The sequence below is a fragment of the Ursus americanus genome, chromosome 27 (assembly GCF_024610735.1).
Source record: "Ursus americanus isolate L20-20 chromosome 27, mUrsAme1.1.p, whole genome shotgun sequence".
Taxonomy (NCBI): domain Eukaryota; kingdom Metazoa; phylum Chordata; class Mammalia; order Carnivora; family Ursidae; genus Ursus; species Ursus americanus.
The window spans coordinates 12,353,572-12,369,610 of NC_142153.1; positions in this window are offsets into that span (position 1 = coordinate 12,353,572).

Sequence of the window (16,039 nt, forward strand, 5' to 3'; positions counted from 1 at the left end):
TAGAGATGATATTTATTATCATTATTGGTAGGCTAAAATAATATATTTTTACTTACAGGCATCATGCTCTTTGTTAACCCACATAAGCACAGCTTTGCAGAAATGCTGAATCAAAGGTTGACTTAAAAGAAAGCCAAGGAATGCTTTTCAACCTGCTTCCCATTGCTATTTATGTACATGGCTCATACCAATTTTTATAAACATTTGGCATGTGAGCCTGTACATATGTTCATGGCTGTCATCATTGAGTAGATTGTGAAACATCCCACTGTCTCGTGACAGCTCATTCTGGCTTCCAGCCGATTGTGTTTGGTCCTGATGGTGCCGCCTGAGGAAGCTCCCCGGGCTATGGAGGCAACGCTGACTTAAATCAATCTGAGATGCAAGATGGTAACTTCCAAACTGGTCCCGTCACATAATGCAAAGTTAGATTTGATTTTTGAAATCTGCGGAAGTCAAAGGAACTTTACTACTTTTGTGGAAACTTTTCCTTCAACAACTTTAATTTTAGAAAACTCAAGTTTTGACCTCTGCACATACTTTGGGGTTATTGGAAAAGAAGGCCCTGGCATAGAGCATATTGCTATCTTGGTAATATCAAAGGTAAATCATGGCTGATAGTACACTAATGGCTATTGCTGTCCCTCAGTACTTTCCCCAAGAGAACTGTATTTCCTGGGTGGGAATGAAGAAGCTGTTATTTATAGTTTATAATCTCCATAAGGCACTGTCAACAGATATAAGCTCTATTCCTTGATTCATATGTACTTCTATCATCCTCTCTCTCTCCCTTCCTCTCTCCCTTTTTCTCTCTCTCGCTCACACTTTCTCTTTCTGTCACTTTTTTTTTTTTCCCTGAAGGAATTCATATTGGTCTCTATCTTCTCTTCGGACATTTGTCCCTATGTTTGACATGACAGTAAATAATGCAGACCTTAACAACTCCCTGCATAAACACCATATTCAAGTCCGGATCAAAAATCCCTTACCCTCAACATTTTTCTTTCTAATAGAAACTAGATTTATAGTTCTTGGGGGAAAAATTACATTGCTGAAATCTAAAAATATATTAGTTCTTGATAAACAACTCCCCAAAGCCTCGGATGTTGATGATTACATAATCTAAAATGCTGAACATGAGTATGTGTGAACAGAAGGGCGCTAATCGGTCCTCAAGGACTGTGGATTTTAGTTTTTGTTTTCGCTTCCCAGGGCTGCCATAACAAATGACCAGAAATTGGGCAGCTTTACACAACAGAAATGATACCTTTCACAGTTCTGGAGGCTACAAGTATGCAGTCAAGATGTTGACAGGGCTGCACACATTCCAGAGGCTCTAGGAAAGAATCCTTCCTTGCCTCTTGCAGATTTCTGAGGGTCTTGGTGTTCCTTGGCTTGTGGCCACATCTCTCTCTGCTCCATCTTCGCATTGCCTCCTCCTCTCTCCCTCAAAATTCCCTCTGCCTCTCTCTTGCGAAGATATGTGTGAGTGCATGTAGAGCCCACCCAGATCATGCAGATGGCTGCTTCTCTCAAGATCGGTCGCTTAATCACAGCCTTTGCCAAATAAGACGCCATGACAGTTTCCAGTGTCTTGGTGTGGATGTCTTCCAGCAGGCTACTGTGCAGCTGACCACAGTTTGTATTGTAAGTGCTCATGGTTAAAAAGTCAAAGGAAATTTTTCTTTTGGTGGGGGAGGCGAAAGCTCTGGAGAACCCTTTCCATTGGGCTTACAACATCCTCTGGTAGGAGGGAGATTTCCTCCACTCAAGTGCCATCTGATGTCGTTAGTCTTTGCTCTTCCCTTGGCTCTTCTGACTCTTTCGCACGTGTTTTCTAACATGGACCATATGGATTTTCCAGAAGCATTGTCTCCTTTATCACATTCAATGGTAAGTTAGTTTATCAATGGCCTTTGTTCTTTTTTTTTTGTTTTTAAAGATTTTATTTATTTGACACAGAGACAGCCAGTGAGAGAGACAACCAGTGAGAGAGACGAGCAGGGGGAGAGATGAGCAGGGGGAGTGGGAGAGGAAGAAGCAGGCTGCCAGCAGAGGAGCCTGATGTGGGGCTCGATCCCAGAACACTGGGATCACGCCCTGAGCTGAAGGCAGACGCTTAACGACTGAGCCACCCAGGCGCCCCCTATCAACGGCCTTTGTTCTAAACACACGCAAAGAGTTGAGGCCATCCCAGATTTAGGGTAGCACACAATTTGACTTTTAATGGTGGATTACAGTCCCTCCTGGGATCTGCCAGGAATGATTCCCTTCTATATTTGGTTGCTGAGAGCTTTGCTAACTCCCTTCGGGGCTTAGAGACTTTTAAGTAAATAGTCTTGCTGTTTGGGGATGTTCACTGCAATCTGATTTTGCCTTCTGGTCTCCATGTTTTAAGGGTGAGCAAGGAAGGGGAATGCCCATTAGTAGGTACGAGAGGAAGTAGAGAAGAAAAGGATGATGCTTGTCTCTCTTTCCCATCACAATGGTAGGAACGAACAGAACAATTGGGATGTGTGTCCACATACTCTAATATAATCTCTGTACCTGCAGTAATGTGCCCTGAACACTGAATTCAGAACTAGCCTGATTTTCGGGGTCCCTGCCTGCACTAGACTTGGTGTAGGGCTGTCAGTTCTTTTCCTGGGGATAACCCCATCCCGTGTTTACTCCTCAGTTCATAAGAGCTTCCTGCTTATTTGCCCTCTGCTCCTTCTTGCCAGACTCAGTCCCTCTTTACTCCAAACCACAGAATGAATTGTTTGTGCCCTGACCCATTGCCGGGAATCAGCCTGACAGGGATTTAAATGAAATGACTACAACAAAGGCATGATCTCTGGCTGATCTGCTCTGAAATGGAGTAGAGTGAAAATCAAGTACAGAGCATAGTTTAATGCTCGGGTGTGCAGCTCTGTGTACCAACTACTCTGTGCACCTGCTGTCCCTGTTTTGCATGACTGTGTCGCAGGGACCTTATAGAGTGTATACGGGTGGATTATCTTACAACCTAGAAAGATGATTCAAACTTCGTGCCATATACCCAGCCTGTGCCTAATATTTTTTACCAGCAGCCACCCCTGCCCCCTCTATATCACGAGGCAAAGGAGACACTGGGTTGCTCATAGCTGATACATTCAAAGTCCACCTGTAAAGGCTTATTTCCAGGAAAATCCACACCAGAAAAAAAAAAACAGGAAGAAAGAAAGAATACCCCAAGTGAGGATACCAGTTTCCTAGGGTCGCCGTAATAAATTACTACAAACTAGGTTACTTAAAAACAGAAATGTGTTCTTTCACATTTCTGAAGTCAAGGAGCTTGAAATCAAGATGTTGGCAGGGCCATGCTCCCTCTGGAGGTTCTAGGAGAGAACCCTTCCTAGCGTCTTCCAGCTTCTAGTGACTGTTCGTGTCCCCTGGCTAAGGCGGCAACTCTCCAACCTCCCTCCCTCTTCCCATGGTTTTCCTCTCTGTGTCTGTGTCTTGTTTCCTTTATATTGCTTATAAGGTTACTGGATTTGGGACCTACTCTGATCCAAGATGATCTCATCTCAAGATCTTAACTTGCTTATATCTGCAAAGACCCTTTTTCCAAATGAGGTCCCACTCAGGGGTTCCAGACAGACCTATCTATATGTTTGGCTTTGATTTCTCAGGGGTCACAATTGTTTTCTCTATACTCTTACTTTGTGCTCTTAAACCCCAGGCATGAGATGGTTAAAGGAATGACTTGAAAAAGTTACCATCCAAGAAGGAAGTATGTTTCTTTTTCACAGTGCGTAGCTGTGAGTTGAATTCAATCATGGTAGATGACTAGGCAAGGCAATAGAGAAACATGATAATTTGAGAACTGTATCCCCTTTATTCCCTTTGGATTTTAATGTTGAAGTTTCAACATTTTATATTTCTCCAGCCCCACAACCCATCTTTGTTCCATGTGCGTTTTCCTCTGATGTCAAAGAGAGAGAGAATATTTTCTTGTCAAAGGCGGTAGCTCTTCTGTGGGCTTTGATTTTGTTAATGTGGACACAGTTTGGTGAGAACAGCATTTCCACCCGTAATGCATTAGACTTATAGGTGATGATTCTCCACACACCTTCTTACAACCTCCAAGTTGTATAGAACTCTTGCTTCTAGCACTACAAATAAATCTTCTGCCTAGCTTGCACTTTAGATAATATTTAAATTCCCTGAAGCTCCTACTGATTGGCCATAGGTTTACTCTGCAGGATCTGTTTCTACAATTTGTTCCTTTAAAAAAAAAAAAAGTCACAATTCAATATAATCTCTGTGAAAGAGTGTAGGAAGTAGATTTATAATTGTTTTGGTTGGGTAAGTAAATTCCCCTTTGGAAAATGCCAGCTGCTCTTCTAAGAAATGAATGACCTTGTTTGACCATCAGCTTTGGGACTTGTTAAGAAATATGACAGTCTCTTATCCCAAAGACAAAATTATCATTCCCTTCCTAAGCTTTGTCAGGCCCAATGGATCCTTTCTCATCATAGATTTCAGGGGTTCAGTTTATCTTCCTTCACACAGGACATTTGGACACTGTGTCTCAAATTTTAGTGTGCATAAAAATCAACAGGGGATCTTGTTAAAATGCAGATTCTGATTGAGTGAGTCTGACATGAGGTCTGAGACTTTGCATTTCTAACAAGCTCCCAAGGTGATGCCCAGCCTACGTTCTGTGCACCACACTTCGACTTGCAAGATTTTAGACTACATTACATAGTAAAGGCAATAAAAATATGGTATTTAGAGAAAAAGACATTTGATTTGGGAAATAATCGATTTACTTTGTCTCTAGAATATTGGGAAATGAGCACTGATCTTATAGTTTGTTGGTGGAACCTGAACCCTGTAATTATGAGAGATTATTTTTACCACATAAGCTCTTGCTTTTGCCTGCTCTGCATGCATATTTCCTTTGAGGAACTTCTTCTGCTCCATTTCATGCATTCCTGGAGAAAGAATGATAATCCCCGGGTTGGTTTCACAATTACCAATAGTACTTTGGTTTTGTTGTTGTTGTTGTTTTTTAAAGATTTTATTTATTTATTCGACAGAGATAGAGACAGCCAGCGAGAGAGGGAACACAAGCAGGGGGAGTGGGAGAGGAAGAGGCAGGCTCATAGCGGAGGAGCCTGATGTGGGACTCGATCCCATAACGCCGGGATCATGCCCTGAGCCGAAGGCAGACGCTTAACCGCCGTGCCACCCAGGTGCCCCTGTTGTTGTTGTTTTTACTGCAGGGATAGTACATGCCCCAGGGATGCAGATACACACCTCTCTGGATAAATAAATGGATTTTCAAGATGAAATCCCTTTTCTGATGAGAATATTAAGCTGGAGGGATGTGATTCTGGACCTGTCTGTAAAAAAAGAAAACAACATACAGAAGTAAATACGCCCAACAATATTATTTTTATACCTGGATTGCCCATGACTAAACCCAGCTCTTTTTATTACATAAGCTTATAAATGTCTCAAGATACGTTCGGTTGTGCTTTTTTCTGCTTGTACCTGAAAGTATTTTGACTCTTATGTTTGCAGAGATTTTGGTTGATTGGTCCACTGAACAGCTGTGTCTTCACTTGGGTTCCCCAGAAAGCCAGGCCTGAGGCAAAGCTTTTGTGTTGTGACTTTATTGGGAAATTCAATCCAGGAAAGGAGGATTGAGGGAAAAGGAGGTGAGGTAAGGAAGGAGAATCAACAGGGAGGTGTGTTATTGTGATGACCACTGCTTGGTACCAAGCACATCTGATTGTAGGATCTTCTACTGAGAAGCTTATATGAACTCCTGTCTCAGGAAAGTCTGCTTGGTGGGGAGAATGGCAGAATTTATCCCCCAGAAGTTTGCCCCATGGTCTTTTAATTCCTCTAAACTTCCAGGTTGTATATGTGTGGATACTTAGTCCCTTGGTATTTTAAGTCTTGGCCACAGTAGAGCCTCAGGGTAGGAGGTGAACAGGGGGGCCTGGCATGAGGAGAAGCCTTTTCATATTGTCCCTCCATGATGTTGGCTGGCCGCAGTAGTGGTCTCCATAGTAGAACAAGTGTCAAAGTCCCCGGAGATGGATGAGGCCGAGAAGATGTGAGCTGGTGCATTGGCACGTGCTCTTTAAATCTGTATGCTCGATCCTGCGTCATAGTGGTCCAAGTCTCTGCTTGTCCTGCCAATCTTGTAGACAATATTGTATGACGTGTGGTTTTCTGTTGAAGGCTTGGAGGTTGGGAGTGCTCTTGTGACACCAGGTGTATTAGTTCCCCAGGGCTGCTGAAGCAAAGTACCACAGTCTAGGTGGCTTCAAATAGCAGACATTATTTTCACAATTCTGGAGGCTGGAATTCTGAAATCAAGGTGTTATGGGGCTGCGCTCCTTCCAAAGCCTTTAGGACCAAATCCTTCCTTGCCTCTTCCAGCTTGGGATGGATCCTGACTTCCTCGGCTCCCTCTGCCTCTGCCTTCCTCGTCATAGGGTCCTCTTCTATGTCTGTGCCCTTCCTTATAAGGACATAAGCCCAGATGGACTCTAGATCTACTGTGATGTCATTTTGAAATTCTTAACTATTTAGGTCTGCAAAGACCCTATCTCCAAATAACATCACATTCTGAAGTTCTAGGTGGACATGAAATTTGGGGGGACGCTATTCAACCAACTACGCCAGCATAACTGTGCAAGGACAAAGAGTGGCTTGGCTTATAGATAGTGTGCAATCTCGCTGACCTCGTGACGTGAGGACGATGTATTTGAGAAGGGTGACTTCAGCACAGAAGTATATGTTTTTATGAATAGTCCTTGCTCAGAATTTGATAAAGCCCAAATCTCTCACCACATTTCAATATAATTCTGATTCCTTCCAGGCTCATGGCCCACATATTAAAATAGCAACCCGTATCCTAGAATAAGCAGTGGGGAGCATTAATATAGAGCCCAAATATATTTTAATGTGTCCTAAGGGTGCTCATTCAGTAATTTCCACTCTTTTGGGGGGCCTTGTTCTGCTATGAGATGTAAAGTACCAACCAATGCCCGAATTCAATGGGTATTTGAAAATCCCAGTTGAAATCATCAGGTTCTCCATCTACAGAATCCAGGGGCTGGAGGTACCACTGAGGATTATACCTATTTTCACGAAAGTCTGTATCACCTGTTCACTAGAAATAAGGTAAACAACAAGATTACATTGATTGAATAAAGCAAATATGGACAACATAAAAATCTCAAGGCTAATAATATCGTAAATCAACAAAAAAAGAACTGTCCAGAAATACAAAAATACAGAAAGGATAATTCCTAAGATGCAGATCAAATTGATAAGGCAAAGTTTGAGATGTTTAATGCTGACCTTTGTCCCCAGGCCTAGCCTTACAATGATACGATATGTGGGTGTCAAGTTTTAAATTCCTAATGAGTGAGTAAATAAAGTAATACGTATCTTATTTAGGCCCTATTATTATATACTCCAATGTTGCCTAGTTATGCCTGAAATTCCCTTAACTAGAGTGTTAGTGACTCCTCCTTCATTTAGGGATCAGGCTGAAAATTCATGGGGAAGGTGCCACAATAGCTTAAATTCACACAAAGATGCAAAATGGCACATCCAAGTCTTTTCTGAAAGTGTGTGTTTGTTGTAGGGTGGAGTAGAGCCCCAGGGGGGACCGGACTCTGAGAAAGTCTAGAAAGCAGAGATTACTTCGAGCTACATGTTTACACTGTACAGTTTCCATCTAAGACCTAAGTTCAAACACCCCCACCCTTCAAGAACCGAGTTGGAGTTGAACTTTTTACCTCTGAATAACCCTGTAACCTAACAACCCGGAAGCAGGAGGAGGAAGTAGCATTCCTGGGACTAACTATGAACCCAAGCTCAGTGATTGAGTAACAAAAAAGGTGAGATACTAGTGCTCACTTATTGTTAAGCCCCCACAGCGTACAAATCACAAGTTACAATCTTACTGGTTAAACTCCTTTAGAATACATTCTGTTGCCACCACTGCCTACGTTCTGTGTTGGTTTGATGGTTTCTCCTTAAAAGAAGCAAGAAGAGTCAGCATGAATGTAGAACTCAGGCCAGAGGTATCTGATACGGTATTTTAGTTTGATGACTTTTGTCTGAGAGACTAAACATAATCAGACATCATTGGTTAGAAGAGGCATTTATTTTATTGAGGCTGGTGGTGAAAGGGGAGAGAAGGAAGGGGAACTCGGGGCAGGGAAATCTCACTGATCTGAAATTCTTTGACCATATATCTTCTTTAATTCGTATTACTATTGGATATCATATTTATATAGCATACAACCTCAGTGTCAGTTGCGCTCCAGTAATTTCTATCTCCTAGAGAAGGTTACTTTAAGAGGTTTCTTTAAGTCAAATGTATCAAAATGCCCCCCACCAGCCTCATGGCAGACCCCAGCTCTTCCCCTCTTAGGGAAGTCTCTGAGAGTTCCCGAACACAGGGTTGTTATCGCACTAATACAATTCCCCCTGTGTGCATGCTAGTCACCTCCACAGACCCCTCCTCCTGATCTTCGGTGACCTCTGCTGCACCTGTTCTCCCAGCTCCTGCTGCGTAGAGCACTCCAACATTTCACCTGCATTCAAATCACCAGGACGTTTCATGTCCTGGGTGGCACCTCCTTTTTCTCTGTCATCGTCCCTCTCTCAATCTTCTTTCGGGAAACAAGAGAAATATGTTATTATGCATGCAAACATTCAGAGCAGAAATTTGATTACAAACTTTGGTACATGAGAAGGCTTTGTTTAATATGTAAAATCTTATCCCTGCCTCCGGACATTCTGATTCTTTTGGTCCAGTGCCAGAATCTTCATAGATCATCGGATGTAAAAATGTGCTGTTTTGTTCCACTTTGAGAGGCATTTTTTTGTCTGTTTGTTTTTCTTGCTTGCGTCCCTCCCTCATTCTTACTCTACACCTTCAGTCAATGGCCTCTTCTCTGCGAATTTCTTCAAGGAGGTGTATGGCAGGGTGGAAAGCAGAAGAGGGCTACTTTCCTACTGATGTATGTTTCCAAAGGCCTTATTTCCTGAACTTGAGGGTTTTGAAATTAACACTCTTGTTTTGGTCACAGGCTAGATATCAGGTGACATCCAAGGGAAGATTGAAGGCAGGAAGGGAAGCCTCTAGGTTGATGGACACATAAAAAGTTTTGCCAAGAATTTCCAAGTCCATTGGTGTGGAGAGAAACCAGTAGATCTGGAGGGCCCAGGTGTGCTGGGATGACTGATGTGTCCCTACAACCTGCGTGAATGGTGGCCAAACACCAGCTGTCCCCGTACCCCAATGCCCTGGCACTTCCCAAGACCTTAGTGTACTATGGCACAAATGAGGGTCTTTCATTATCATCCCCAGAAATGATAATAATTAACAATAACATCACACTTTTATGTCCTGAGCGTGGTTCTCAAAGCTTTAAATAAAGTAACTTGTTTATTCCTTGCAACGACACTGTGAGGAATGTATTATTAGCTTTATTTTACAGATGAGGAAACCAAGGCACAGAGAAATTAAATAACATACTTTAAGTCTCATAGCAAGTAGCCAAGCCAAGATTTGAACACGGACGGTATGGCACCTGTCGTAGTCTGCTCAGTTTGCTACAACAAAATGGCATAATCGGGAGGCTGATGCAACAGGTATTTCTCACAGTTCTGGAGGCGGGGAAGTCCAAGCTCAAGGTGCCAGCTGATTCAGTTCCTGGAGAGAACTCTCTTCATGGAGGGCGGATAGCAGTCTTCTCCCTGTGCCCCCACCAGGCGAATGAGTGAGCTCTGATGCCTCTTCCTTATTCTTACAAGGGCACGAAACCCTTCAAGCCCCCGCCCCCCCGCCCCTGAGAACCTCATCCCACCCTCATGACCTCCCCAAAGCCTCATCTCCTAATACTGTCACTTTGGGGAGTAGGGCTTCAACATATGAATTGGGTGGGGGGACAGGTGACACAAACATTAAGTCCATAATAGAACTAGAGCCCATGATCCGAATTAAAAGACTGCCATTTAAAACAAATCTGTATAATTCTGGGACACCCGAGTTTGCAGACTGAAGCTCCTACTTCTTCCGCTCGAAAGCACAGCTGCAGACCCAGTGCCCACAGAGTGGCACCATGCAATGGGCCACGGGTAAACTGCATGAACCTTACAGACTGAATAGTCACTGCAGTCATCCAAGGGCTGAAAAGTGATTGTTCCAGGGGAGTTTCCCTTATGGACTTGGAAGCCATTTGATCCACCACCAGTTCCCATGTAATTGCCTCTGAGTTGCAGGCACAGGGAATGGCAGACTGCCTAGAAACTACTTACACCATCTTAAGAAATTGGAGGGTGAAGCTGGAGGTGCAGACAAGGACACGAAATGAAGAAGCCGGAAAAAGAAGAGAATGTCCCCGAGCTCCAGAACTAGAAAGAAAGAGCCCGTGTGGAGGGGAAGGGGAGCACTGATACCCTCAAATGGGTTTTAAGCCCAACGAAGGGGAATGCACCTCTTTAATCTCCGGTGTTGCTTTATTAAGAAACATTCTTCTTACCTTTGCATCGCAGCGAGCGCTTCTCACCACACCTGTTCTCCCGCCAGAGCCCAGAGCTGTCTGACGGGGCCGGGGTGGGTGGAAGCAGAGATCAAAGCCGGTACTCAGAGGAAAGTACGGAAGCCTTCAGCGGGAAAGCAGGTGGGGACGCAGAGATCCAGCATGGGGCAGGCCAAGCCCCTGGCTGCCTGCTCTCCCCCTCTATGGGGTCCGTGCCGGGCAGCGAGAGCGCGGGAGAGCAAGCAGAAATGAGTTAGAGTAGGTTCAAGGTAATCCCAGGAAGAAGGCATCTCTCACTTGTGTTCCTCCAAAAGCGGGAGAAAAACATTAATTTGTGATTATTCAGTACTCCTCACCCTTATCTTTACCAGACACCTGAACCCCATCCCTAGACCACATCGTGAGCCAGGGGAAGTCTGTCGTCGAGGACTTGTCCCCCGCCCCTTCAGGCTCCATAAGATTTTTTCTGACTCCATTGATTGATTTCTTTGCTTCAAAATGAACCTATGTAATTTGGAGAAAGAGTAATGACAGGAATGTGGATTTCATTTGGAAATTCCTTGGATTTGGTTTGGAAACAACAAAACACTACAGCTTGGAAAATTGTTTGGAAGTGAAGGAAAGGAAAGAGATGTGAACTGTGAACGGGAGAAAGTCAGATAGTAATAGAGCCTGTCTGGTCAAGGATGTCATGAGGATTTCGGGGATGTGAAGAATAGAACAGGGTGTCACCTGCCCCTTACGTGAGATATTCAGACAAGAAGTGTCCGAGTGGGGCAAGAATATTCAGTACCAGTGGTTTATGAATGAGATCCTCCTTCAGAGCTTTCAGAAAGATTTTATTATAGATTTAATTGGCTTTTCAATTAATTCTTTCAACACCCAGCTGTCAGGATGCGACCCTGTCCAGAAGCTCCTTAAAACAATAGGGGGCTAGCCTGAGATTATGTGGGTTACACCCCAGTGAGGGAGAAAGGCGACATTAACCCCAGCTAGGGTCTGAAGCTGTGCACAAGCATTGTGCAGCAGTCCAGAGCCGGTCTGGTGCCGCCGGCACGCACCACACCAAGGATCCGCTCCAGCTGTTGTGTCCTGGCTGCTAGAAGGTTCAGAGAGGCCGGTGAGAGGCAAGATGCCTTATGATTGAGCAAGGAGGCCAGGAGGGGGAATCCAGCTGCCCTTCCTCACCAAGTCCTCCATGCTGCCCGCCTTGTTTCCATCTTCCCATGGAGGGAGTAAGGCCAAGTTCCTCCAGTGAACCCTCCATCCCCCAGCTTCCTGAGAATTAGGAATCCGCTTGGTGCAGGGGCTGCGGGGAGAGGCCTGTTGTTCACAGCATCCCGGATAGCTGGGTTTTGTTTTAATGGCAGCTTTTTCATCCTCAATCAAGAAGTCTGTCATAACAAGCTCCTCCTGTAAACTACCGCCAGCACTCCCGTTTCACCACCTCCAGCCTTTGACCGGGGACCCAGGGCCCATCAACCTTGTCAGGCCCATCTCCCCACTTGGGGCTCAGCTGCCTCGCCCCGCTCCTCCACCTCGTGCATGCCCTCTGCCTGCCCGACTCTGTGCGCTCAGCCAGGATGGAGTTTAATCAGACCCTGTGGGGGTCATGAGGATGAATGGGATTTGGGACTGATGGTTAAGGGAGTGGCAGGGGAAGGAGAAGAAACAGGTCAGCAGAAGTTGGGGCTCAGAAGATGCTAAATATTTCAGAACCTGGAATTGGCTAGAGAGAGTTGCAGGGGGGGAGAGAGACACACAGAGACAGAAACAGGAAGGGAGGGAGAACTTTGTACTGAGAGATACACAGACCCCAGCAGGTTCCAGCAGCTCAAAGGATGCGACCTGTCCGTTATTGGTTTTCGTCCATTTGATTAGAACTAGAAATGCAGAAAGGAGGGAGGGAGGACCTCTAAGCCCTAAGCATACTTTGATGTTTGCAATAAATCAGGATCTTAATAGTTTTTTTAAAAGGGGGTATATATCTAATACTTTTCCTCCTATGTCAACTCAGGAGGCATTCTTCATCTTTCTCTCATCGTGAAAAATGAGTACCAGACCCAAGAACACATGAAATCACCCCTGATTCAAAACACAATAAATAAGTATATTAATAAATAATATATAATGATAAATACATAGTCACTTCATGTGAAGGACATTTACTGTTCAAAGTTGACCCTAGAGGTCCCCATGGCCTCGTTTTCTTCCCTGGGTCCATGGAGACAGAAGGTTGACACATTCCTTCCACCTTGGTGTAGTTTTCCAGCCCCAACGTGAGCTCTTCTCCACCTTGATATCGCCGAGTCTCTGCCACAAAGGAGGGAGAGAGAGACAGCAGGGAAGCCAAGGGAGCAGCTTCCTCGGACCTTGTGATGGCTTTGCAAGTTTATGTGGACCAGCAGCCAAACTTGAAGTGGGAGGGCAGGAGACAGCAAAATGTGGGAGGTGGGCTTAGAAGCGGTTGGGGTTCCTTTCCCACACCAGACATCTGAGTGAGCCCTGCGCGCCCGTGGCCTTCATGTCCCCTGGCCACCATTAGCTTTCACGAATTCACTCCTTCTTGGGTTCTTTCTCTTTCCAGCAGGATTCTAGACCCTTTCCCTGACCAGAGGCCAAGGTCATTTCCTTAAAGCTCCCTATTTTCTTCCACTCCACTCTTGCCTCCTCTCCAGGTGCTCTCGCTCTGCCTAACTGAATCTCCCTGACTCTTTTTCCTCCTTTGATGCCCTCATCTGGCTTTTACAAAAGCGCAGTCTGATTCTTCCTTCACACCGCTCTAAATTCCATACGCCGCCCCCCCAAGAACGTCCCCTCCCTGTGATTCCATGGTCACCATATTCAGATGATTTGTACAGCCCCTTCTTGGCCCCCTCTGGTCACCCGGGCTCTGGTGCTGCCTTTCTGCCTCCTCCCCGGGTAGCGGCATTTACATACCCCGTGATCAGTGCGACTCCGCACACTTCCGTTAACATCAACACCATTTCTTCAGCTCAAAGTCTCAGATACATCTTTGATTCTTCTCTCACGTGTATCTTTACTTTCCCACCAATCATCGTGTCCTGTGAACCCTCGACCCAACGTCTAGAATCCCCTTCTTCCTTTCTATTCCCACTGCTGCCAGCCCTGGATACCCTTAACCCCGCTGCCTCTTGCTTAGAGATACATATGCATAGCTCCTGATTGCCTGCATGTTTATCTAAACTCTGGTTCCTGCCTATTTCAGTCCACTACAAACAGCTGTCATACACATGTGGCTTTCTTCCCCTCCCCCTCCTCCCACTCCCAGAATGAAAAACCCTCTTGTTTATAGGAAATCCCAAAAGAATGGGAGACAGAGCCTTGCCTTTCACTACAGTTACCAAAAGGAAGTGAGTATGTATATTTCCTTTCTGGTCCCTTGAAAGTGAGGGCACAGGCCTGTGACCTGAGCCTGGCCAAATATATGGTCCCCCCCGGGAAATCTGAATCTTGAAGGAGCAGAACAAAGACTCAGGGAGCGCTGAGGATAATTTGCAGAGCGGAACTGGAGGTGGGCAGCATGGCCACGAGTGATCAGCGGTGGCGGGGCCCATGACCTAGGACGGGATCTTCACTGTGTGTTTAGATGCCTAGCCCGTCCGGAATCCTGCCCCTTTCCCAATCTAATTTTACATGCTTCCTGCCAATTCCATGAGCATCCCAACAGCCTTTCATAGCTCCAGCCACCTCCTTAAAGGCCCTTATATTCCCCTGTCCTAATCACCCCAGGACCATGTGCCAGACTGCTGGGGATAGTCCCGAAGCCCCAGAGCCCAATGAAGTTGTTTAAACTAGCCTAGCCAAAGCCTTGTTCGTGCTTTCTCATGGAAACCACAATACAGGCTCTTGTCCATTTTTTCTCTTCACTCCCTCTGCCTCCTGACTAACCCCCACGCCTCCCCCAGCCTTGTGTGGCATGGTAAGCCTCCTGTTTTCAGGGATTTGTGAGCATTAAAAACTTCTTCCTTTCTGATAGTCATTTCCATGTCTGTGTGTCTTACCTTATCTGATTAAACCAAATCCCAGCACCCTGAAGACCCCAGGTATCATTCTGACGTTTGCAGCCAAGAACCCCAACTGGTATAACTCTGTTTTGTCAGAGTTTGGTGGGGGTGGGGGTGATCAGGAATAGGAAAACACTAACTTTGGAGGGGTTTTACTGAAAAACAGCAAAAGGCAGTCCCGTAGATGTCCAAGAGTAGGAAAAAACAAAAATAAAAACAGAACAAAACAAAAAAACAGCCACATGAGATTTGGACTGGGAAAGCTCGATCCAAGTCACTTTCCACCATCCCTCAGTCTTAGAATGGCTTCTCTTCTTTGCTTCTCCCCATCAATCTGCTGCTCTGTTATTTTCTCTTTGGTTACAGGCTTTTTTTGATAATTGTCAGCATGCACATGGCCCCAAATGGCTGCTCTAACCTGACTCGATTTGATCTTTCAGTTTACTCACCACGGTATGACTCAGTGCTCAGGAAACCACAGTTCATGGGCCAAATCCTGCTGCACACCTGTTTATGTAAATAAAGTTTTATTGTAACCCAGCCATTTCCATTCATTTATGTATTACCCATGGCTGCATGCACATTGCCATGACAGATATGAGTAGCCGTGAGGGAGAGCAAATGGCCGACAAAAGCAAAATATTTCCTCTCCGGTCCTTTAAAGGAAAACTTTGCTGACCACTCACTAACTGATTCAATCTGTCTGATACCCAGCTTCTAAATGCAGGTGAAACAGTGGATAGATTCAGTTCTGGTTAGATTTCTACCCCTAGTCCAGTCACCCAAGACAGAGTAGATGTGATAAGGTGTCATCCTTTGGAATATCTTGCTAAGTTTGTGGTGAAGGGGCAGGTGTTTAAGAGAAAAGAAAGTTGAAGAGAAAAGAGTGAATTGATCATCACTGTTACGTTAAGAGTAAACCCGTCACTTTTATTTTCACCACACTGTTCAGGAACACAGGACAGCTCTCCATTTCTCACTCAGACAAAAACTAAATATTGCTGCATAGCTTTGGAAAGGATCCCCATTCCATCTGTCTGATCTCTTATGAAAGTGTTAGCTCCTTCGCCTTCTGCCCATCATAAATCAAGGACGGAGAGCAGACATTTGGGCCTCAGCATCTGTTATGATGGAGAGAAGAGAAGATGGGCCAGTCAGGTTGCAGACTGGAGAATGGGCTCTCCCAGAAAGCAATTGGATGGTCTAATGCTCAAAGGTGCATAGTGACCCGTGTCTGGTTTAGGCAGGAGTTAATATCTGAAAAAGTCCAAGAAAAATGAGTATAGACTATTAAAGAGAAAATCCAAGTATCATCTGCTCTCTCCCGAAATGACCTAAATCACTGAATTCACGGGAGCCAGAGCTTACATGCAAACAGGTTCCTACCTCTCACGAGACAGGGCCAGCCATGGCTCTGCGGCCAGGCACACTCGATTCATGGAGACTCCAGTGGGAAACTAG